Below are 25,580 nucleotides of genomic sequence, written 5' to 3'. Positions count from 1 at the left end.
CTTCCCTCTGCTGACTAAATTAATGCTTTTCCTGGACCTTCTGTAAAGATGGGCTCTTTAACTCATGGACTTTGTCATATGGTGGCTCTCTGGACCTAATTTATCCTATGACTGTCCCCTCTAAATGACACACCGTTTTGAGATATGTAGATCTAGGTATATTGTTGGCATGGAGAAGTGATTATGATGCAGGGACAATGAGAGGAAAAGACACAAAATAATGTGTCTTTAGCTTACTTACAAAGAAGGGGATTCTGCCATCCTCCTTGCAACCCCACACAACACTGTGACCTATGCCAGCTGCAGCATACTTCAATTGAAGTGAAAATTAAGAGTATTTATCATTCTCTGGGACAAACTGAGGAGTGCACCACCAAATACTGATTAGGTTTGTCTTTTATGATGACTTTTATTGGCAAAGTACGAAATATTTTCCCATAGCTTGTTGACATTTTGGAACTCTGCTTTGATGACCACACTGTGATACGATGACCCTCTGCGGTGTCTTCTTTCATTCTATGAGCTTCCCCACAACTTCATTTTCAAATTTAAAAACAGATCTCGGCTTTTCTTTAAGTCACATTTTGAAATTGTTCTTCCATATCAGCATTTATTTCTAAGGGCTACTTTTAAAGAACGAGGGTCTTTGTAGTTAGATCAACACTCAGGCAAAAATTATTTGCTTTAAGGGAGGTTTCTTCGGATTCTGTCATTTAAATATTTGTTCAAACGTAAGTAAGGATGTTAACACTATCCCATATCCCACCCCTTTCCAAAAAAACCCCACAAATATTTTGACAGGGAGTAAAAACTTTGTGAGCCAACACTGTCTTTGCTACTGACTTGTTTTGGTGAAGTGTTCAGGTATGGTTAGGCGTCCGTGTTTTGTGATTCAGCTGCTGGTTGCACTGAGTTTTCCTGGCCATATCCACTCAAGCAGGCTTTGCTAGTGTCTTTCTCACCATTTTCATAAAACAGATCCTAATGACTGGCAATCGATGGGTAAAGTATCAGCTATTGTACATTACACTGTCTATATCATAGGAATACTGAAGGAGTAAAGATTCAGTTGTGAAGAACAAATATACAGTCAACTTTCATTGTCTTCTAGGGAGAGTCTCATGATATGAGAAATTTAATTGTCAAATAGTCCCAGATCATTGATTCTTTTCCTACTTGCTTGTGCTATTGGGAAATCACATGGCTCACGAAGTAATGAAAGTATATTTTTAAGATCTGACTCATTGCAGGAGACTGGATGTCCCCAAATGGTACAGTATCGTTTATTCTAAATGATCTTCATACAATAAGACCTTTGCATGCCTCTTATCTGGTGCTTGGTCTATTCCTCCCTTGAACACGGACAGACCAATGTTAATGTCACAATCCACAGAGTATGTGACTTCTGAGATGAAATCAAAATACACCCTGCATTTCTGCCTTTCCCTTTTGGGATTCTTACCCTTGGAACCAGCTGTCATCTTGTGACAAATCCCAGGCAAGCCCTTGCTGAGATGCCACATGTAACTGCCCCACTGAGGCCCCAGCCAACAGAGGACATCAACTGCCAGGTAGGTGAGTGAAGGCATTGCCCTAGATTTCAACCACTGGCCGTACAGTCACTCTCAGCTTTTGTCTTTGCAGCTGGGAATCCAGACAATGTGGTTCAGAGCAATCCATTCTTGCTGTCTCCAAATTCCTTACCTACAGAATTTGTGAGTGCAGCTGAGTTTGTTTTGTGCCACCATGTTCCGCAGCAGTTTGTTATGTAGCAATAGAAACTGGAATGCACAGCGCTAGAAGGCTACAGAATTTCACCCCATTCTTCCACTGAAAACCTCCCCACTCACCTCTCCACAGTGCATATGGGAAATCTACTGCTCTGCATGATAAAAAGAATCATCCCAAGTAGATTCAGCCTTTCTTCAAAACCTCGTTAGCTCACCAATTCACATCCTCTTTAAGGAATGGTAATACATAAATGCTAAGGCTTTTAAGAAACTCATGTAAACCCCATTCCTCTGACTACTGCTGGGCCACAGAAAGCCAAACAATGAATACAACTAAAAAGACAGCCTAGTGGTGGCAGAGAATAATACAATGAAATTATTAACAGTGGAATTGAGCAATAAATTGAAACATTTTATAAGGACACAGAAAACAATTTCTCTTAGATATGAATAATTTCCCTATCATAATAAAGTGTTTGTGGTAAAAAGTAAATTTGTCATTGCATATTATCTCAGATTCCTAAATATTACTGTGTCAAATTTATGCAAATATTATCACTGACAACATTATAAGAAAGTTAAAGAATCATGGTTTTGGGAGCCAGAGAAATTTATATTCGAAATCACCTCCATCAACTGGTTTTATGACTATGAATGTATTATTTAACAGTCCTCAGACCTAGTTTCTTTGTGCACTAAAAACAAAGATAAAAATGCTTATCTTCTTAATCTGTTAACATATTCGACTGTTTGAGATTCTGAGTTAGGAATCAGAAGTATAAATAGATATGTACTTTTTTGATACTGGGTTAAAATATATTTCCCAAGGCAAATTATATAAAGTTAATAAGCTGAAGAAAACATCAAAGAGTCCATAATTATTTCTTCGCAGAGTAGTAGCAATTTATTTGATCTGAATTAATGGTAGTTGGGGTTTTGGATTCTATGACTAGATAGAGAAACAAGTTCATTAAAGCTTTACAGAACAGGAAGGCTAGCGGGGTTTAAAGTTGGCTTTATAAAACTCAAAATATTTGGAGCATAATTTAGTCCATCTTTCCTTTAAGTCTGATAATAGATTTTCAGACAACAATATAAGGTAAAGTGAAGGGTGGGGAGGAGGGAATCTTTTATTGCCTTCACTCTCCATAAAAGAGAGGCTATAACTGACTTAAATGCTTAGAATCATTTATTATCTAACAAACGTATAAATCTCACACACACACACACACACCCCCACACATGCGCACACTCAAACGGTAGCTTCTGTGTGAAGCATAAAGGCTGCAAAGACTTCCACACCATTTGGCAAAGAGCATAAGAGGATGGTGTCCCCAGCAGAGGCTGTGAGTCAGCCCAAATGCAGGCGGCCCCATGACTGTGGGGCACACAGAGCTGGAGGTGGGAGAAGAGGCCTAGGGGTCACTGCCCCCTCACTCCAAGCTTCAGCAGGCAGGGGCAGTGGATGAGGCTGCAGGCCCCAGTGTTGGTGGACACATCCTGGCTCACGGCCTCTGGGAGCGCTGGGGAACCAACAGCAGACAGACCCTTACAGCAGCCATTCCTTCACTGCAACCAAGTGTGCAGCGGAAACCCAGTGAGGAGGGACACAGTGTGATGGGATATGTGGAAAAGAAATGCTAAACCTCAGCAGGTGATTTGGGAATGATTCAAGTGACTTGAACTTACATCACTTGGAAAGCAGTTTTATTATACATATAAACACAGTTCTGTCTAGAAAATAAAAATATAGTTTTAATTTTTTGCTTTGGACATTGATACTTTACATTAACTTCATTAAATGTTTCTCAATAACACCCCTGTTTGTTATATATGTATACATACACATTCATATACAAAGACACGTGTGCACGCACACACACACGACAACGTTTATAAAACAAGAACACTAATACTGTCACGTGTTGGTGGCATTGTCCAATTGGTAGATAATTGTAAAGCTTAATTTTAATAGTGGGACATTTAATAAGGTATCTTACAGTTATTTATCTATACCAACTAAATATTTGGTTTATGGAATCCTTTTATGGGATTGAGATCACTGTTGCTGCTTAATGGCTTTTATTGAAAAACCCAAGGTCTCCTGTTGGACACTGATCAATTGCAGGAATCTTAGCTTTATTGATTACTCCATCAGGAAGTACTTTCTTTACCCTTAGTGTACCTGTGGTACCTTTCTGTTCCATTCACACAACATTTATATTAAATTATCTTTTTCTAGAAACATGTGGGAACACGTTCCAATCTCCTTCCCACTAGCTAACTCCATACAATCACAAGCCCTCTAAGTGCAGCTTCGGAGTCTTACACAAAATTTTTATTCCTCAGGGCCCAGCACAGTGCCTTGTATATTTCAGAGTCAGTTAAATATTCAGAATAGAGGTGTAAATGTTCTAGATTTCTATATAAGGTCTAAAGAATCCTTAACAATATGAGTGATCTTTTCTTCAAAGAATAATGAGCAGTGGATCAGGAACCTGGAACTTAGGCTCTGCTTTTAGCTAGCTGCGTATCTTAGTCTTTAACTTCCACAGCTCTTAATTTTCCTCTGTAAAACAAGCAGGTGTAAACAACAGTCATAAATATTGTATTCTATGAGCAAGCCTAATTTTTACCTGTGCCTTCTTCCTCTCAGATTTACTGTGGCCATATTGGGGACAGATACATATCACAAGGATTTCTTTCCTGGAGGCATTAGTCCGTGATAACAGGTATTTTTGTCACTCCAAAGCTTAGTTGAAAATGATGTTTCAGGAAATGGTGTTACAGCTCTGATTGGAAGAGCTGGAGGCTGTCCTGCTGGGCACCCCTGAGTGCTTTCCTGAAATGAAAAAAAAAAAAAATTTCCTGACTCACTTTTTATAAAGCTCATATATGACACTCCTGGTAAATCAAGTCTGTACTGAATTTGTGATGACTGTTAGTTTGAAAATTGATAGTGAGAAACTAAAGTACATATATTAGGCTGAATTCTATTCCCCTCTCTGCCCATCAAAAACTCATGTGCTGTATAGCACTAACCCCCAGCACCTCAGAATGTGGCCTTATTTGGAAATAGAGTCTTTACAGAAATAATAAGTTAAAATGAATCCATTAGTGTGAGTTCCAATTCAATATGACCAGTGTCCTTATAAAAAGAGGGCATTAGGACACACACACACACACACACACACACAGAGGAAAGAGCATATGAAGACGATTATCTACAAGCCAAGGAGGGAGGCCTCAGAAGAAACCAATCCTGCTGACACCTTGACCTGAGATTTCTAGCCTGCACAATTGTGAGAATATAGATTTTTGTTGTTTAAGCCACCCACACTGTGGTACTTTGCTATGGCAGCCTGAGCAAGTGAATATAGTCCATAATGAATCTCAAAATCTGTAACATTATTTAATTCAAATTTAAACAACATTGTGCAAACTAAGATTTTTAAAAATTTCAAAATTTTATCAAGTTTCTTTCCAAAAATGTTTCAATTTTAAGAATCAGATTGTGATATACATCATCAAGATGGCCGACTAAATGGGGCCAAGAGGAACATCTGCCAGTTAGGGACCAGGTCATCAGAAAGACTGGTCCCTTCCTAGCAGATCTTCAGAGGGAAGCATTGAGAGTTGACAGAGGGAAGACACAGAAGCTGGGCTGAAGGCAGAGGAAGCTGGGAACCCCACACAGGGCTATTGTGCACTGGAACTCATTCCTGGCTTCCAGTGGCTCCTGGGGAAGGGGTGAGTTGAACAGGCAAGGAAAAACCTGCTGTCACCAAAGTCCTCTGGAACCCTGGCAGGAGGAGACCCCTTGACTAACACAGACACTTGAGTTGGCAGGAAGAGCTGCTTAGAGAAATGGTAGGGGCAGAACTCCAGCCTGAGTGGCCCAGAGGGTTTGGTGTGAGAGTGTCTGCAGTGGAGCACTGCCAGGAATGCTCATCCCCTTAGGCTTGACTTGCTCCCATAGGAGACTTTAACACCAGGGGAAATGTTGGACCTGAGCTCAGCAGAGCGTCTTGTCCATGAGATGGAGCCAGTCTGACCTTAGCATCCCTCAGTCTCCTGGGCTCTTCCATGGCCCCAGCCTGACCACACCTGTTTGCAGTGCAGCTTTGGGTTCTGGTGAGGGGGCTGTGTACCTCCTAGGGGCCATATCATAGCTCCTGCCCTGGTGGATGGCAGCTGACCAGCAGAGAGCTCCAGCAGAGCAGCCCCCATGGGCATATACCAACCCACTCATGTTCTCATCCCACTGCAGCCTTCCCTGTGCTGCTTTGCCTGCATGCATTTGCCCATGGACATCCCCTACATTGCTTTGCTGGTGTGTGTGTAAGCAAGTGGACCTTGCCTATCCTTCCTTGTCAGCATACATGTGCACATGCACCCTGCCATGCTACTGCTGGAAGCATGAGTGCACCCTACCTCCCTACCCTCACTGCACCTGTCAGAGCATTGTCAGGCATGGAGCCTACCAGTCCCACCCCCACCAGCATCCTGCCCTTGTGCCAACACTGCTGTTGGCATGAAACTAGGCACAGAGAACACTGGACACACTCCCACACTGAGCAGCAACTGCCATATACACGAATTCACACAGAGGACATGCACAGTCCTGTGCTCACCAGCACCCCACTGCCATGCTAATACCACCTCTAGTGTGAATGCACACACACATGCTGGTAGGGTCCCCCTCACCCCATCCCACCATGTCATGCTGCCATCACTGCTGCTCCAAACTCAGAGTCTGGCACCCTGGCACCTGCTAGCACCCCACCATAGCTGATGAGTTTGTACCCCGCCATGCTGCCACTGCTGCTGAGGCTGGCATGTGCAAACAAGGATGGATCCCACTGCCACTACCTTATGAAGCAATTTGGATGACATCACCCATCATAGTGTTGTGACCAGTAGTCTGGGACAACCGTGGAGCCTCTAGCACAGCAGGTTCCTAACCTCCAAGGGCCATAGAACAAAGCCAGGACCAGATACCAGTCCTCCAGAATTAGAGAATGTAGTCCAGGAGGCCTGAGCTGAGCCTTGGCCCCCTAAAATCTTCCAGAAATGAAGCCAGTTGACCAAAACCACCTTATACCACAATCAATCCCTCAAGGTCATAAAATAGGATAAAAGAAAAAAAAATCATTCAAAGAACAGCAACTTTAATGACTGAAGGAACACAAGTCCACAAAGACAAAAATGGACCAGCACAAGAACTCTGACAACTCAAAAAGCCAGAGTGCCTTCTTTCCTCCAAGTGACCACACTAATTCTCCAGCAAGGTTCATAACTGGGCTGAAATGGTGGAAATAGAATTCAAAATATGGATAGGAATGAAGATAATCAAGATTCCAGAGAATGTTGAAACCCAATCCAAGGAAGCTAAGAATCACAAGAAAATGATACATGAGCTGGCAGAGAAAATGACCAGTACAGAAGAGAACAACATAACTGACCTGATAGAGCTGAAAAACACCCTGCAAGAATTTCATAATACAACTGCCTGTATTAACAGCAGAATAGACCAAGCTGAGGAATGAATCTCAGAGCTTGAAGACTGGCTTTCTGAAATAAGACAGTCAGACAAGAATAAAGAAAAGAATGAAAAGGAACGAACAAAACCTCAAAGAAACACAGGATTATGTAAAGAGACTAAATCTGCAATATATTGGCATCCCTGAAAGAGGAGAATGGAAGGAACTTGGAAAAAATATTTCAGGATATCATCTATGAGAACTTCCCTAACCTAGCTAGAGAGGCCAACATTCAAATTCAGGAAACACAGAGAACTCCTGCAAGATGCTTCACAAAAAGATGATCCCCAAGATGTATAATCATTAGATTCTCTAAGGTTGAAATGAAAGAAAAAATGTTAAAGATAGGTAGGGAGAAAGGACAGATCACCTACAAAGGGAAGCCCATCAGATTAACAGTGGATCCCTCAGCAGAAACACTACAAGCCAAAAGAGATGGGGGTGGGGGTGGTGGTGCTATATTCAACATTCTTAAAGAAAAGACATTCCAATAAAGAATTTCATATCCAGCCAAACTAAGCTTCATGTGTGAAAGAGAAATAAGATCCTTTTCAGACAAGTACATACTGAGGAAATTCATTACCACCAGACCTGCCTTATGAGTGCTGCTGAAAGAAGTACTAAATATGGAAAAGAAAGACAGTTACTAGCCACTACAAAAAGACACGTAAGTACACAGATCAGTCACACTATAAAGCAGTCATATAAACAAGTCTGCATAATAAACAGCTAACAGAACAATGGGAAGATAAAATTCACACATATCAATACTAACCTTGAATGTAAATGGACTAAATGCCCCAATTAAAAGGCACAGAGTGGCAAGCTGGATAAAGAAGCAAGATCCAATTGTATGCTGTCTTCAAGAGACCCATCTCACATGCAGTGACACCAATAGGCTCAAAATAAAGGGCTGTAGAAAAATCTACCAAGCAAACGGAAAACAGAAATAAAGCAGGGGTTGCAACTCCAATTTCAGACAAAACAGACTTTAAACCAACAAAGATCAAAAAAGACAAAGAAGAGCATTACATATGGTAAAGGGTTCAATTCAACAAGAAGATCTAACTATCCTAAATATATATGCACCCAACACAGGAGCACCGAGGTTCATAAAGCAATTTCTTAGAGACCTTCAAAGATATTTAGACTCCCACACAATAATAGTGGGAAACTTCAACACCCCACTGATAGTATTAGACAGATCATTGAGGTAGAAAATTAACAAAGATATTTAGGACCTATACTCAACACTGGACCAAATGGACCTAATAGACCTCTACAGAACTCTCCATCCCAAAACAACAGCATATACATTCATCTCATTGCCACATGGCACATACCCTAAAATCACATAATTGGACATACAACAATCCTTAGCAAATACAAAAAACTGAAATCATACCAACCACTCTCTTGGACCACAGTGCAATTAAAATAGAATTTAAAACTAAGAAAATTGCTCAAAACTATACAGTTACATGGAAATGAAACAACCTGCTTCTGAATGACATTTGGGTAAATAATGAAATTAAACAAATTTACAAGGAAAAAAACATTAAAAATTGGGCAAAGGACATAAGCAGATACTTTTCAAAAGAAGACATACATGCAGCCAACAAGCACATGAAAAAAAAGCCTAACATAACTGATCATTAGAGAAATGCAAATCAAAACCATGATGAGACACTATTTCACACCAGTCAGAATGGCTATTATTAAAAAGTCAAAAAATAACAGATGCTGGTGAGGTTGTGGGGGAAAGGAAATACTTATACATTGTTGGTGGGAGTGTAACTTAGTTCAACCATTGTGGAAGGCATTGTGGCTATTCCTCAAAGAGCTAAAACCAGAGCTATCTTTCAACCCAGCAATCCTATTACTGGCTATATACCCAAAGGAATATAAATCATTCTATCACAAAGATACATGCACACATATGATCTTTGCATCACTATTCACAACAGCAAAGACAAAGAATCAACATAAATGCCCATTAATGGTAGATTGGATAAAGAAAATGTGGTACATATACACCATGTACATATGGAATACTATACATCCATAATAAAGGGCAAGATCATGTCCTTTGCAGCAATATGAATGGAACTGGAGGCCATTATCCTTAGCAAACTAATGCAGGAACAGAAAACTAAATACCACATGTTCTCACTTACAAGTGAGACCTAAATGATGAGAACACATGGACACAAAGAAGGGAACAACAGACACTGGGGCCTACTTACAGGTGGAGAGTGGGAGGAAGGAGAGGATCAGAAAAAAGTAACTATGGAGAACTAGCTTAATACCTGGATGGTGAAATAATCTGTACAACAAACCCTCATGACACAAGTTTACCTATATAATAAACCTGCACATGTACCTCTGAAGTTAAAATAAAAGTTTGTGTTTTTTTCTTTTTAAAAGAGTCAGATTGCATTTTGCTCAACAGTTCATAAACAACTGGGCTAATGTCACCTGACTATATAACATTGAAATTGCTGGAATGAACACATCTCACTGATTGCCAGAGATAGGCCAGTGAATATTCCCTGAAACCCTAAAAAAGAGAATTACTTCTTAATGACTGTTAGCCTGAAAGACAATGGTAGGTTTCAAGATGTCTAAGGTGGCAGTCACAGAGATCAGCACCTATCTCCCTATGTGAATTTATTGTTAATTCCAAATGAGCTGGTTGAGATAAAGCATTAATTCACTGAAAAGAATACTGTGGGGAAAACTAGTGCTGGTATATCATCATTTTCATGTTCCCTCCCATTCATGTTTTGCATTTTATCATTATTAACCATTGATATAGAATGGATATAAATTCTATATTTTGGTAGGATCATAAAACATTGGTACTGGGGGTAATTTTAAAAATTAACCCTCTTTTCTCTTACAAAACTAAACAGCTGGATTACCATGCAATGTGGCAATTGAACTCCCAGGTATTTACCCAACTGTATTTAAAACTTAGGTTCATCTAAAAACCCACACATGAATGTTGATAGCATATTTATTCATAATAGCAGATTTATTCATACTTGATAAAAACTAGAACAACCAAGATATCTTTTAATAGGTGAATGGATAAACTGCGGCATATCCATATAAAGGAATACTAGTCAGTGATTTTTAAAAAGAGCTACCAAACCACGAAATGACATGGATGATATCAAAATGCATATTTCCAAATCTCACTTTCAGAAGCCACTCTTAAAAGACTGTATCCTGTATGATTTAAATTTTATGACATTCTGGAAAAGGCAAAACTAGAGTGAAACTAAAAAGATCAACGGTAATGAGAGGTTCAAGGAGAGAGAGAGAAGATTATAAGTGACGTACAAGGGATTTTTTAGGGCAGTGAAATAATTTATTTGTTACTGTAATGATGGATACATGCTATTATGACACATGTATATTGGAATTGAGCAATTAGGTTAATGGATGGCAGATGTACGGGCCAGGTTTCCTAGTTGCACAGGAATTTGCAGACAAGCAAGGGGAACTAGAATCATCCATGTAGTAATAGATTAGAATTGGAGACATCAGTATGACTTCATGTTTGTCTTAATATAGATCCAGATAATTACATACAGAAAAATTTATAGATGTGTATGTGTATGACCTATCATATACACATGTATTTCCTTGCTCTGTCAACTGAGAGAATCTAAGTAAAATGACACCCAGTAGCAATGAGCACACTTAGTGCTCAGATCATAGTTTCTAATGCCACTCTCCAATATAAGACATGAGCAACAATTCTAAGACTGAGGCAGGTAATATACAAGATTAGCCTGGAATGTCTTCCAGTGCCAGAAATTGAGGATATACTCAAAATAAATAAATAATCTTCTAATTCTGGGTATATGTCAGAGGATACAGGAACCAATTGAAAGATATCCCGTGGCTAAAGCTGGAACAATTTGAACAACAGAATAAAGTAGTATTGAATTATAACCCAAAGTGTAATAGAAATATTGATGAGTCCACACTGGCCTACAAATAACTAAACAAATAAATAAATGGGAGAAGAGACAAATTCCAAATATTTTATGCAGATATTCCTTCCTCAAGGAGGTATTGCATGATTCCCTACCTCTTAAGTATTGGCTGTGCAGAATGGCTGCCTTCTAAAGAATATAGCATGGAAACGGGGGAAAAGAGTAACTTTGTGGTGGAGAAACCTGGCAAACAATTCTTCAGCTTCAGCCAGGTGGTCAAGGTCACCATCAAGGGTGACAAGTCATGTTGACAGTATGTACCCTTGATATGATGTGATAAAATGGCATTTTGCCTTGGGCTTCCTCCCAGAACAACCATAACTCAAGTTTACAAATAATAAAAATGTCAGACAAATCCCCAGAGAATGATATTCTACAAAATACCCAAATAGTACTCCTCAAAACAATCAGGATCATCAAAAATAAGGGAAGTCTGAAAACCTGTCACAGGTAAGAGGGGCCTAAGGAGACAGACATGATGACTAAATGTAACATGGCACTCTGGATGGGACATGAAACAAAAAAATTAGGTAAAAACTAAGAAAATGGAAAAATATATGGACTTTAGTGAATACTTATGTATCAGTATTGGTTCACTAATTGTAACATGTATGCCTACTAATGTAAGATGCCCATAATAGTGAAACTGGGCAGAAGGTATACCGGAAATCTCTGTACCATTTCCTTAATTTTACTGCAAGTCTAAATTTGTTCTAAAAAATAAAGTCTATTAAAAAATCCCTCTAGTGCTATTACATATTCAGTTCTGTTTTCTTCCCATTATTTTTTCTCATTGCCATTTCATTTGGGAAGTTTCTATTAACATATCTTCAAGCTCACTGATTTCCTTAATTGTGTTAAGTCTACTAATGAGTTCTTTCATTTCTGTTACAGTGTTTTTGATTTCTAAAGTTTAAGTTTTATGTTTTCTTAGAGTTTCCATCTTTCTGTTTACATTTCCCATTTGCTTTTGCATGTTGCCTACTTTTGCTATAAGAGCCATTAGCATATTAATCCATTATTTTAAATGCCTAGTCTGATAATTCTAAAGTTGCTGCCACATCCGAGTCTGATTCTGATGCTTGATTTGCCTCTTTTGTCTGTGTTTTTTCCTTTTAGTATGCCCTGAGTTTTTGTTTTTGTTTTTTTTGAGCCAGACATGGTGTACTGTGTAAAGGAAACCGAGGTAAATATTCCTTTAGTGTGCAATTTTATATTTATCTAGGAAGGAGTTAGGCTGTGTTTACTGTTTGCTGTTGCTATAGGTATCCGAGGCTAAAATTTCTTCTAGTGCCCTTGTTTTCAACTCCCCTGTTGTCTTTGGTTTCCCTACAGATGTCGTCTAAAATAGTCTGAGCCTTGCAGTTCTTTTTATCTGTAATCCTCTCTTATTATAAAAGTGTTCTATTGATACAGTGGTAAGGTGTGGGGGAAAGCTAAATGTTTTGTAGTTCTATAACTGAGTCTCAGTCTTTTAATGGGCCTATGTTCCTGGGATGTAATCTTCACAAATGCTTCCTCATGCTTTTTTCACCGTCTTAGGTGGGATAGGAGGGGAACGAGGGCTGAGATTTTGTGTTTCCCTTCCCCCTCATTGGTTAGGCTCTGGTAAAACCCATCTTAGTTGATCTAAGTTTTCCTTAAGGAAATAACATAGTTTTCCTTTAGGATTTACCTCTATTAATGAGACTGAAATGCTCCAAGTATATTTCAAAATGATTACTTTCTTTCCCCTTGCTCAAATCAGGCAGGGTTTTCTCTCTGATCTTCACCTTGAGAGTCTGGTAGTCTCTTGGAGTTGCAACTCATGCATGTGTCCCCATCACCACCACAGCTGGGCCCTGAGGGGTTTTTTCTCTACTGAAGTAGTCCATTCTCAGCCTGTAGGAATTAGTCCATCACCCTTTAAGTGTTTCTACTAGCTGGGGCTTTTGCTCAGTACACTCTGGTTCTCCGTATCTTTCTCTTTCCAGCTTTTGAGTCAGTAATTGGTCTTGTCACCTCAATTTTCTGATGGATTTAAGAAGAGTCATTGATTTTCAGTTTTTTTAGCTTTCTTCTTCGGAGAACAGAAGTGATAACATGTAAGCTCTTTTGTGTCAGACCAGAAACCAGAAGTCTCCAGAAGCAAAGTGAAGATGTGCTCCTTTGCTCACTTGGTGCCCACTGAACGCAGGGACCTGCACTCACTCGGAGACAGAGGGGCTCTTAGCTCTCCTGAGGCAGTTTAGCTGAAGACCACGTGAAATTTGGATGTAAGCTTGAAGCAATGAAATGTTGATACCATCCAACTTTGATGTTTCAGTCTCTTGCTCTATGCTTTGAGTAAATGAGTCAATACAGGGTTCAAACAAACTAAACAAGCCAAATAGTCAACTTTCATGGAGAAACATAATAAGTAAATGGGTGATCTTCCTTGTAAGTGTGACCAACTTTTTTTCTAGAATTAACATACTGTGGGAGACTAGGAACTATCACATTCAAGAAGTCAGAATACTCATGACAGATCACACAGTAAAGATAATTGTGTTTTCTGAATAATGAAGGCATCTATCAGCCTCACAAAGTGCTGCTTCAGATGCCTATGAAGTTGGAATTTTCTGTGTCACAGGAGGAAAACTTGGTGCTGTCTCTATCAACGGTGTCATTTCAAATTGATTCTAAGTCTTGGCTAAAAGTCAAGAGCACTCTGTCCATACAGTGAAAGAAAGCAGATAAAAAGAAGATTTGTCCATTCTTCTAATGGACAAATAATTTTCTTGTCACTGTTATCAGAAAGCCATGGAAGCTGCTTGTGCCAAGGGAATACATAGATTATTTACCAGAGATAGATAGCTATCTTGCTCCATGGTTTTACATCAGTTGGGATAAAAGATCTGGACAATGTATTAACACTTGTCTTGGATTCACTCCAGTCTTCTATGTTGCAAGCATTTGAAAACAGAAGGCGAAGCAAATGTCTCCCAGGCAATGATAATCTCTATATTGAACTTTTCCTTCTGGAACATTTGGGACTGTCCTAGACAATAACAGCTATTATTGATTAAGTGCTTTCGTGAGCTGACTATTGTTCTACACACTTTTCAGGTTTTAACTTGTTTACCTCTCTAAATAATCCTGAGGTAGGCATTGCCATTGTTTCCATTTCATAAAAGATGAAATAGAGACTTCAGAAGGCTAGACAACCTGTGCAAGCTCATTGATGTGACAAGTAGCATGACAATATCACTCTCTGCAGCCTGGTTCTAAACTTTTTTTGCAAAGAAATGCTTCTATATTTTGACACTTTCATCAATGAGGATGATCTCAGATCTAGAGTCTCACAGGTGCCATCTTGGAAGACAGCAAGGATCATGCTGGAAGAAGGGGCCCTGGGCTTGCTCTCTATCTGTTCTTTACCATAGAAAGTCTTCTGCTCCTTAAAGCTTAATAGTGGAGAATGACAGATGGCTGGCAGTGCCTAGCTGGTGTCTGTAGCTGTGACCTCAGAGGAAACACTTGTTCCTTTTTCTCTTTCAGAGGAAAGTTGAACAAAACGAGGAAAGACTCATCTTGCATTTCCCATTGATCTGATTTCAAATACTTAGGAATAAATCCTTAAAACACTACCTCTTTAACAGATAGTGTTTCCTGTATTAGTTTCCCCAGGTTGCTATAATGAAGCACTGCAAACTGGGTGGCTTAGAAGGACAGAAATGTTTGTCTCCCAGTTTTGGAGACTGGAAGTCTGAAATCAAGGTGTCAGTGGGGCCAGGCTCCCTCTGAAGGTTCTTGGGAAGAGTTCCTCCTTGAATCTTCCCAGGTTCTGGAGGCTGCTCATAATCCTTCGTGTTTCCCAAACGATGGACACATGGCTCCAATTGCTGCCTGTTTATCACATAGCCTTCTCCCATGTGTCTTTGTTTCTGTTTTCTCTTCTTATAAGGACTGGAGTTAGGGCCCACCATATTCCAGTGTGACTTCATCTTAACTAGATTACATCTGCAAAGATACTATTTCTAAATAAGTTTACATTCTGAGGTTCTGAGTGGACATGAATTTCAGGGAGGCACATTATATGGAAGCTGAGCAGTTAACTGAATTTGAAACTCCTCAGAAATTATGTGATAGAACAGAGCCAAAAGTCTGGGGTCCACTCTTTTTCTTGTTACTGAGCAGCCCTGAGGGCCACACATGAGCATACGTTGTGGTCTCTGGGGACTTAGCTGACAAACATTTGCAAGCCAAACCCTGACATCTGTTACACGTGGAAGAAGCTGAGGGTAGTATGACAAAATGCCATTGGTTCATTTGGGCTAGGGTCGCAAAAGTTTTTCTAAATGTTCAGTTTAAAGAGTAAGTTTGGTGAATTTCTATTCTGACATTAATCACCTAGAGAAAGTTGAGGATTTTATTTTAAAATCTAAGATATTTCAGATCATTTCAATGCTCAGAGATTGTTAACAATTAATATTCAGAAATGCTATTCTGTTGCCAAAAGCTGACTGATTTGTAACCTGTAGCTCTACATTAAAAAATACAGAATCCTCATGGGTTTATTTTCACATTCAGTTACCTGGTAAAGCATAACAAACATGAAAACAGAAGGTCTGTGGCTGAATTTCATTTGATTTTGCATTTGATTTGCAAGCCTACTTGATATTGCTGTGCCCCTTGTTATTGTCTTTAAATGTGAATTTGGCAGCGTTGATAATTTCCTAAATGTAACTCAAAGCTGCATGGCATCTGGCAGTTAGGAGCGTGATGGTTCACACAAGTTCCAAAGACACCATGGTAATAGTTCTATATATAAAATTTCCACTTCCTGCATCTGCATGTTGGAGGACCGGATGCTGTATTTGAGGCATGTATTTTGCAGGATGTGGTGAACCCATCAGAGCTCAGTTCAGTGAAACAGCAGAGGTCCTCTTCTGACCTCTCTTTTTTACATTGTAGGTCCTGTAAGCACCAGCTTCATTACCAGGAGTTCGGTAAATCAATACACATGGTTTATTTCAAAGATACTACTAATGAGACAGAGCGAGGTGAAGGTTAAGGAAGAGAGCTCAGTCTCCCTTATTTGGATGTGAATTCTTGGTGCCAGCAGAAACACCAGCTGGAAACATACCAGGGAGCTTTATGCAATGGCTGGGGCACCCCCTCTTTTTCATCATTTAGGCTAGCAATGGGGGATAGAATGTCTGCAAGGGTTGGCGATGCTGATATTCATGTCCTCTCCTTCCTTCCCTCCTGCCTCCCTCTGCTTTCGCCAGACATTATGTACCCGGAAGCTTGCCAGCTGGCAGAAATGGTGGCTAACCAGCCTGCTCGACCATTAGCAAGAAAAGTCTGCTCCCAAGAATATAAATGCGTGTTTTGAAGGATTACCCACTGTCACAGGGTTATATTACCTTCTTAAAAGAGAAACAAACAATGATCTTGTATCTCTGCCTGCAAGGAAGAAAGAGGCAAGATAGTGTAAGGCTCAGGAGCCTGGACTTTGCAGCCAGACTGCCTGGGTTTGGATGGCAAGGCTGCTGCTGAGCTGCCACCTGACTCCTGGATTGTGTCCTCATATGTTAACTAAGGATACTAATAGGACCTGGCATGTAGAGTTGTGCACGGGCTACTATAATAAATAAAACATACACTTCTGTGATTTAACTAGAAGTCTATTTCTACTTCACAAGAAGTCCAAAACTGATACTTCTGATTGTCAAGCATCATCCCTTCGGTGAGTAAGAGACTCACTGTGTATGGCTCCACTATCTTCAACAAAAGGTATCCAAGGTCATGTTTCCATCCAATTTCAGATGAGAAAGGTTTTTATGGGCCAGGCCTGATAATGGTGCACATCCCTTCCACTCCCATTCCATTGGTCAGACTCAGTCGCCTGACCACATTTAAGCATATGACTATTTAGGAAATAGCTGTGTAATCAGGAAGAAGAGGAGTCGGTTTGGTGGACAGCTAGTCTCTCACCATCGCAAGATTTATGCAAAATCAATGAGTTATTATGGATAAAGTATTCACTTTGAACATTACATGCACACTTCTAATGTTTTTCCTAACATTCTGTCATGTAAACTTTCAAATATACAAAACTGTTGAAAAAATTTTACAGTAAACTCTGCACTATCTACCACCTACATCCTACATTTACACTTTATTCTGTTTGCTTTATCACATTCCTATCTACCTATCCATCCATCTTGCTCTCTATCCATCAGTACACCCCATTTATTCAAAGTAAGTTGCTTGTTGCTTTGTTACATTTTCCCACTAAATACTTCAATGTATGTGTCATCAGGTGTTCAAGATTTGTTTAAACTTGTTTCTTTTGAGGTAATATTACAAAAAATCCAATACACAAATCTTAAGTGTAGTATTTAATGGGTTTTGATAAATGTATGCACCAGTATGACTGATATGGTTTGGCTGTGTCCCCACCCAAATCTCATCTTGAATTGTAGCTCCCATAATTCCCATGTGTGGCCGGAGGGACCTGGTGGGAGATAATTGAATCATGGAGGCAGTTTCCCCCATACTGTTCTCATGGTAGTGAATAAGTCTCATGAGATCTGTTGGTTTTATAAGGGGAAACCCCTTGTGCTTGGTTCTCATGCTCTCTTGCTGCTGCCATGTAAGACATGCCTTTCACCTTCTGTCATGATTGTGAGGCCTCCCTAGCCACGTAGAACTGTTAGTCCATTAGACGTCTTTTTCTTTATAAATTACCTACCCAGTGTCAGGTATGTCTTTATCAGCAGTGTGAAAACAGACTAATGGAATGACCAAACATCTATTAATAAATAGATTATGACTATTACATTAGAAATTTCCCTCTTGCCTTCCCAACAACCAACACTCACTGGCCTTCTCCCCAACTTTGTCCTCACTGAACACAATGATTGTTCTGATTATCTCCACCATAAATTAGTTGTGTCTGTTCTAGAATGTAATATAAATACTATAATACAGTATTAAATACTAAAGTACCTTTATTTTGGGTGAGATTTCTTTTATTAAGCATGGTGTTTTGGGGATTTAATCTTGTTGCATGCATCAATAATTCAGTCCTTTTAATTAATGAGTGGTATTCCATTATATGAGTGTATCAGAGGGTCCACACCACCACTTTCCTATTGTTGGACACAAGAGCTATTATGAATAAAGTGTCATAAACACTCTTGCACAAGTCCTTTTGTGGGCATATGTCTTTACTTGTTTTGAGTGACTACCTAGGAGTAAAACTGCTGGGTTACAGGAAAGGTGCATAGTTAGTTTTATGAGAAATTGCATATAAATGACCTTTAGAAAAATAAAGGAAGAGGTGATAAGCAAAGTATGTTTATAAGGCTAGTGATTCTTTTCACTAGCTGGGTATCAGAATCCTCTGCAGGGCATAAAAGTAATAGATACCGAGCACTGTCCAAAACCAACACTAAGGGTTAAAGTGGGAAGCACTTGTATTTCAAAAGTGCCACAGAAAACTCTGCAGTATAGTTGGTGTTAATAACCATGGCTCCGGTTCTTAATGAACTTATTAACAAGAGGAAATTTTACTTGCCTGCATATCCTCAGAGATGAGCATTGTGCTGAATTAACAGAATTGGGAGAAAAGTACTGCAACTGAAATATTTAACACTGTAGTGTGAATATTAAATATGCTTATTTTACCCTAAGGAATACATCCAAGATTAGGTATAGAAGTCTAAACCTCAAGTAATTTCAGTTAAGAGTCTTGTGTTACACATGTACTTCATATTATATTTTCAGGGTTAACAAGCAACACTTACCAACTAAGGTCACATTCATCATTATTTTCTCTCTGGCTGCCCTTAACATTTCTTCCATTTCAACCTTAGTGAATCTGACAATTATGTGTCTTGGGGTTGCTCTTCTCGAGGAGTATCTTTGTGGTGTTCTCTGTATTTCCTGAATTTGAATGTTGTCCTGTCTTGGTAGGTTGTGGAAGTTCTCTTGGATAATATCCTGAAGAGTGATTTCCAGCTTGGTTCCATTCTCCCTGTCACTTTCAGGTACACCAATCAAATGTAGGTTTCGTCTTTTCACGTAGTCCCATATTTCCTGGAGGCTTTGTTTGTTCCTTTTTATTCTTTTTTCTCTAATCTTGTCTTCACACTTTATTTCATTAAGTTGATCTTCAATCTCTAATATTCTTTCTTCTATTTGATCAATTTGGCTCTTGATACTCATGTATGTGTCACGAAGTTCTTGTGCTGTGTTTTTCAGTTCCATCAGGTTATTTATGTTCTTCTCTAAACTGGTTATTCTAGTTAGCAATTCCTCTAACCTTTTTTCAAGGTTCTTAGCTCCTTGTATTGGGTTAGAGCATGCTCCTTTAGCTCGGAGGAGTTTGTTATTACCCACTTTCTGAAGCCTATTTCTGCTAACAGACAGACTGCCTCCTCAAGTGGGTCCCTGACCCCTGTGCCTCCTGACTGGGAGTCACCTCCCAGCAGGGGTTGACAGACACCTCATACAGGAGAGGTCTGGCTAGCATCTGGCAGGTGCCCCTCTGGGATGAAGCTCCCCAAAGAAGGAACAGACAGAAATCTTTGCTGTTCTGCAGCCTCTGCTGGTGATACCCAGGCAAACAGGGTCTGGAGTGGCCCTCCAGCAAACTCCAGCAGACCTGCAGCAGAGGGGCCTAATTGTTAGAAGGAAAACTAACAAACAGAAAGGAATTGCATCAACATCAACAAAAAGGATGTCCACACAAGAACCCCATCGAAAGGTCACCAGCATCAAAGACCAAAGGTAGATAAATTCACGAAGATGAGGAAAAACCAGTGCAAAAAGGTGGAAAATTCCAAAAACCAGAACGCCTCTTCTCCAAAGGTTCACAACTCCTTGCCAGCAAGGGAACAAAACTGGATGGAGAATGAGTTTGACCGAATTAAGACTTTTTGTTGTCTTTGTTTTATAGTGAATTAAGAAGCCTTTCTAGAGCCCATTATTGCCTTTTGGAAGGTAACTACGCTTCAAGTTGGTGTGACCTAAAGGCAAAAGTGAGTTCAGCAACTCTAATCACAGAATATTGAACTATGTCTGGCAATGTCTGGTTAGATCTGTATGTCAGATATTTTTGGCAAATGTTGAATCAAAATCCAGACAGATTTTCTGAGCTAGATTTCAAAGGGTTGTTGTTAACTCCAAGGTTTTCATTCTTGAAAACTAAACATTTTCTTAATAACATCATCATCCATGAAAAAGCAATCTTATTTTTCTGAGAAAATCTTTCTTGGGAGAAATCTTCTGTTCCTTGTTAAAAGCCCAAGCCCACTAAATGATCTGAATGATTATCTGATGAGAAATTTTTCCAAACTATTTTCTTTTAATGAACTTTAGTTTTGCCCAGAGCAATTTCATAGCAAAGTAGATCACTGTAATAAAGAAATTGTTGGTTTTGTCAATGCAAACACACCACAATAGTTCGGGCTTCTGCTCTTCAGTTAAACTGTGTTTCCTCTTTTTATTGTATATGTTTAAGATGTACAACATAATGTTTTGATATACTTATCTTGATAGACACACATGGCGAAGCGATTTCTACAGTTAAGCAAATTAACACACTCATCATCTCATATACTGTAGATACCTTTCTCTTTCTTTGAGGTAAGAGTACCTAATAGCTACTCTCTTGGCAAGTTACCAGTGTACAAAAATATTAACCAGGAGGTGAACATTAGATCTCCAGATTTATTCATCCTATATAACTGCAGCTTTGTGCCTTGTGATGTATCTCTTCTCCTTTCATCTTAAACTCCAGGGATGTGAAGTCTTAAGCACATTTTATGTATAGAAACAACTGCTTGCTGGACTCTTTAGTGGTGAAGAGCATAATATTTTGCAAGGCCCAAGGTTGATAGAATATGCGGATATGAGAGTATCATCTTGTGACTATTCCCTAGGAAATCACAAGTAATTAGCCAAAATGCCAAGACATTTAAATGTATATTCCTATTCTCCCAAAAGCACTTCCTTGGTTTCCCTGGCACTCCATGGTACTAGCTCTCATAGTTTGGAGGATTTGGTGGATTCATTTCATAAGAACCAGAAGGTTTCACAGAGAATCACTGAGGAAAACAGATATCCCTTATAGGATTCTTTGGCCGATTTTATTCCATTGTGCCCATGAATTTAGCGTGATCTATTCTCCCACTGGAACATAGTCCAGCACACTATACCTGTGGTTACTGAATCACCTTTCTTTGGCCTGCTAGTCCTTGAAGGTATTACATAAGTTCCTTTTACCTTAAAAATTCTGAAGAACTGTGTTCACTGGCCGCCTCCTTTTTAAAGCACTCTCCCTGTAATTCCACACAGCCTGCCCCAATGCGCTGGTTGTGCACAGCATTTTGCAGTAGGGAAGGACCTAAGAGATTCCCTATGAACCCACTTTTCACAATCTCAGCGCTTGTTTGTGAAAAGTGAGTTCACATGGAATCTCTCAGGTGTGCACACATTGTTGATACCTGTGACCAGAACCTGGGGGTTGCGCACCTCCTTGGGGATCCTTCCCGGGACAGCGGACCTCCCTCAGTTTCCAGTGCAGACCAGGGTGCCCCATCTTCCACCTCCGGAGTCCCCTTTCTTTTGCTCTCTCCTGATGTCTTCTCTCCCATGTCCGCGCACTCCTTCGGCTTCCTCCTCTTTTTCTTACATGCACACACACACACACACACACACACACACTAAGTCCTGGGCTCCTCTCTCCTCTGTTGGTGAGGTAGGATGTGGGACTGAGACACTGGACCAAACTGAGGACTAGCTAAAACAGTTCTGGGGAGGAAGCACCTCCCCAAGATTGTCCACCAGTGTGCTATGTCAGTTTACCATCACCATGGCAACACCCAGAAATTACCGCCCCTTTCCATGGCAACAACCCAACAACCCGGAAGTTACTGCCTTTATCCTAGAAATCTCTGCTTAAACTACTCCTAGAAATTTCTGCATAAACTACTCCTTAATTTTCATAGAATTAAAGTTGGTATAAATATGACTGCAAAAGCTCCTCTGAGCTGCTACTCTGGGCACACTACCTATGAAGTAGCCCTGCTGGGCAAGCAGCAGTACAACAGTCTGCTGCTGTTGTACACTGCCGTATCAATAAGTGTTGCTATTTGACACCACTGGCTGGCCCTCAAATTCTTTCCTAGGTGATCCAAGAATCCTTCCTTGGAAAGACCCAATTTGGGGGCTTGCCTGTCCTGAATCACTTCCATGCCAGAGTGGCCCAGAACCTGGGGTCCTGGGGTGGGCTTCTCTGTGTGAACCCCGTTGACCTTCTGGACTTCAGCTTTCCCCTGGGACCTCACTGTGCCTTTCCATTTAGTTGGTGAGGCCCTCTGACTTGCCACCCCATGCATACTCTAGTTCCTAGGAGCTGTGTGAGAGCCACAGAATTTGGAACCCAAAGACCCTTATCTGGGACCCCCTTACCTGGAACCCTGTTGACCTGCTTGGTTCTGGTTATTTCCATTCCCTGCCCCCTGAACACATGCATACCTAAGTGTTTCCAGGTAGTGCCCAGCTGCTGTTAGAACTCAATACTGTTCCCTGCCTGACATACCTGCTCTTATTCTTTATGGAGTCTTAAATATTGTATTAGTCTATTCTCATGCTGCTAATAAAGACACACTCAAGACTGGGTAATTTATAAAGGAAGGAGGTTTAATGGACTCACAGTTCCACATGGCTGGGGAGGCCTCACAATCATGGCAGAAGGCAAAGGAGAAGTAAAGGCACATCTTACGTGGTGGCAGGCACGAGAGCTTGTGCAGGGGAACTCCCATTTATAAAACCATCAGATCTCATGAGACTTATTCACTACCAGGAGAACAGTATGGGGAAAACTGCCCCCCATGATTCAATTATCTCCACTTGACCCCACCCTTGACACATGGGGATTATTACAATTTAAGGTGAGATTTGGGTGGGGACACAGCCAACCCATATCAGATATAAACCTGGATGGAGCTTTTCGTATATTTCAATTTGTGCTTACAACAATTTTCTTGCGAATGCTTTCACTCTCCATCTGGGCTTTGCCAATTCAGATACCACCCTGACCAGTGGCTAAGACTGGTCAATTATGACATCAACTTCCTTTCTAGTCTTACTCTAATTAAAATCCATGTTATCTATGCCGTCTTTTTCAGCCAAACCAACTAACTTTGACTCCCTGAGAAGCCAGGCCTGCCCCAACCTCAAAACTGCTTTCCTTCCCCTCTCCTTTCTATTTGTCTAAGCCCCACCCACCCAGCTTTCTGGCTCAGTTACATGGGAGTCTTCCCTCATCTCCATAGCCCTCTGCTGTCTTCTGCAGTTATAGCAGTGCATTGCTTTCACCAGCTGAATGCAAACATCCCACCTCAAAGGATGCACACTAGATCAGTGATTTTCAAGCCTGACCATGCATGAGAAACATTGAAAATACAGATAACAGGCCCATGCTCAAGTCCTACTGACTTCACAAATGCCGATCAAGACTTCTTTGCATCCTCAAAGCTTATGCATCATAAACAATAATTATTCATGGTGGCCCTAGTTTCTTGTTTTTAATTTGCCAGTGAACTCATAAATTGCTTTGATTAGGTAAACCAGCTAACCCAATGCCTGACATGTAATAGTATTCTATAAATGCTAATTATTTCCCCTACTTTTTATTTTTGTTGCCACAAGTTTTATAGCTTTCATTTGTTTACATAAATATTTTAATAGATTTATATCTTCTGTATTACTTTCTATCCTGTATATTTTTGGCTTCTTCAGTCAAAGGTTTTCTGGCTCACTCTTGACCTTCAATTATCCCTTTTAGACTCTTCGACATTTTGATATTAAATTCATTACTTAGTCTGCCTATTTCTCAAACTTCTATGCAATTATATTTCCTGCCACCTACACTTTTTCTACTTTTAGCCTTGATCTTTCCTTCTTTATTTTTTGCTTTAATTTTCTTCTAGCAAGTAACGAAGTAGACCTTGAAATCTCATGGCCAATGACTTCTGTTTTTATAATATTTTTACTTATTTAAATTACCTTTGTTGAATATTATTGGAAGACCTTGGAATGCCCTACAATTTAAGTTTTCTGTCTGCCTGCAGAGGAGGGAAAGAAAGAAGAGGATTTCAAACTAAAAGAGGTATTAGATATTATCAGTCTACCTGCTTCATTTTACACACAAAGCACCTGAGATACACAAGTAAAGTGAATTATCAAAGGTTATATTGCTACTTAATGACAGATTCACTTTTTCAGGGGGAAAGAGCCAGTTCATTTTTAATTGTGACATTTTAAAATTGTACAATGGTTTTCACATCTGCCGCCCTTCCATATTTAGTCCCTTAAAATGACAGAAGTATATCGACCAATCATGGATTTAATGGGTTTAACATGTTTGCCTCTTCATTTCCTATTCACAGAAACTAATATTCCTTTGAAATACCGGAAAGACCCAGGAGTGGCCAACAGTAAATCTCTTCCCTCCAGAGTTGAAAAGGTCAGGCTGTCTGAACACTCTGTGTTGGGATGCCACCTGTCCTGAGCTGGTACCTCTCCATAGTTGGAGGACTTCAAATGTACCAGTGGAAAAAGCATTTGCCCCTTAAAGGGGAGAAAGAAAATCACTCCACAAAACCCAGCAGATCTGGCTATGAGGTCTTCCCTCCTTTCCTTTCTCTTCAGGTTCACTTTTGCTTTTGTTTTGTCTTTTTTTTGCAGTGGAGCAAGACAGACCGAAACTTAACTTGAGTCAGAAGGAACAAGACAGTGACAGCTGTCATTACTGTCCCACATCCAATGTATGTACTTCACAGAAAGATAACACAAACTGCAAGGGTGATGCAATTCACACCTCCAAGGAGGTAGAAGGCCCAACAGCACAGGGAGAAAGACAAAGTGAAAAGACCAAATATCCAGATCAGCCCAGGCTCAGAGACTGGCAAGGGCTAGAAAGGAGCTGCAGAAAAACCTGTGGTCCTTTCAGACCATGGGAGTGTTTACAATCCACATAGTGTCAGGGAGATTCTGTCTTCCATGCACCAGAGAATAAACTTCCAGTTCTTCAGAGAAAAGGGATGTGACAGCCTTGGCAGAGTGGGTCCTGCATTCCTTGTGTATTTGCAGGTGGTGGGGAGTAGGTGGAGTGTGCAGCCGGTTCAATCCCACTCAGCCCCTTTGGATGGCAGGTGACCCAGTGGTCTGCAGCACCCCTCGGTGAGGCAGGAGGTGGAGGTGGTGAAGGGAACTTCTCTGCAGAGGTTGAGCTGTGCAGGGCAGACAGCATGGAG

The 25,580-nt window shown here is 40.2% G+C and overlaps 1 long non-coding RNA gene across 1 annotated transcript; it reads left to right on the top strand.

Moving 5' to 3' along the window:
• Positions 1-244: 244 nt before the first annotated feature.
• On the top strand, positions 245-16,883 carry LOC134810867 (uncharacterized). Its single transcript, XR_010159554.1, has 3 exons — positions 245-388; positions 4,387-4,462; positions 16,536-16,883. It is a non-coding gene; the product is annotated as an uncharacterized LOC134810867 (long non-coding RNA).
• Positions 16,884-25,580: the final 8,697 nt, after the last annotated feature.

The sequence above is a fragment of the Pan troglodytes genome, chromosome 7, assembly GCF_028858775.2.
Source record: "Pan troglodytes isolate AG18354 chromosome 7, NHGRI_mPanTro3-v2.0_pri, whole genome shotgun sequence".
Classification (NCBI taxonomy): domain Eukaryota; kingdom Metazoa; phylum Chordata; class Mammalia; order Primates; family Hominidae; genus Pan; species Pan troglodytes.
Note: the sequence above shows the minus strand (reverse complement) of the source record. Positions and strands in the feature narration are given on the sequence as shown.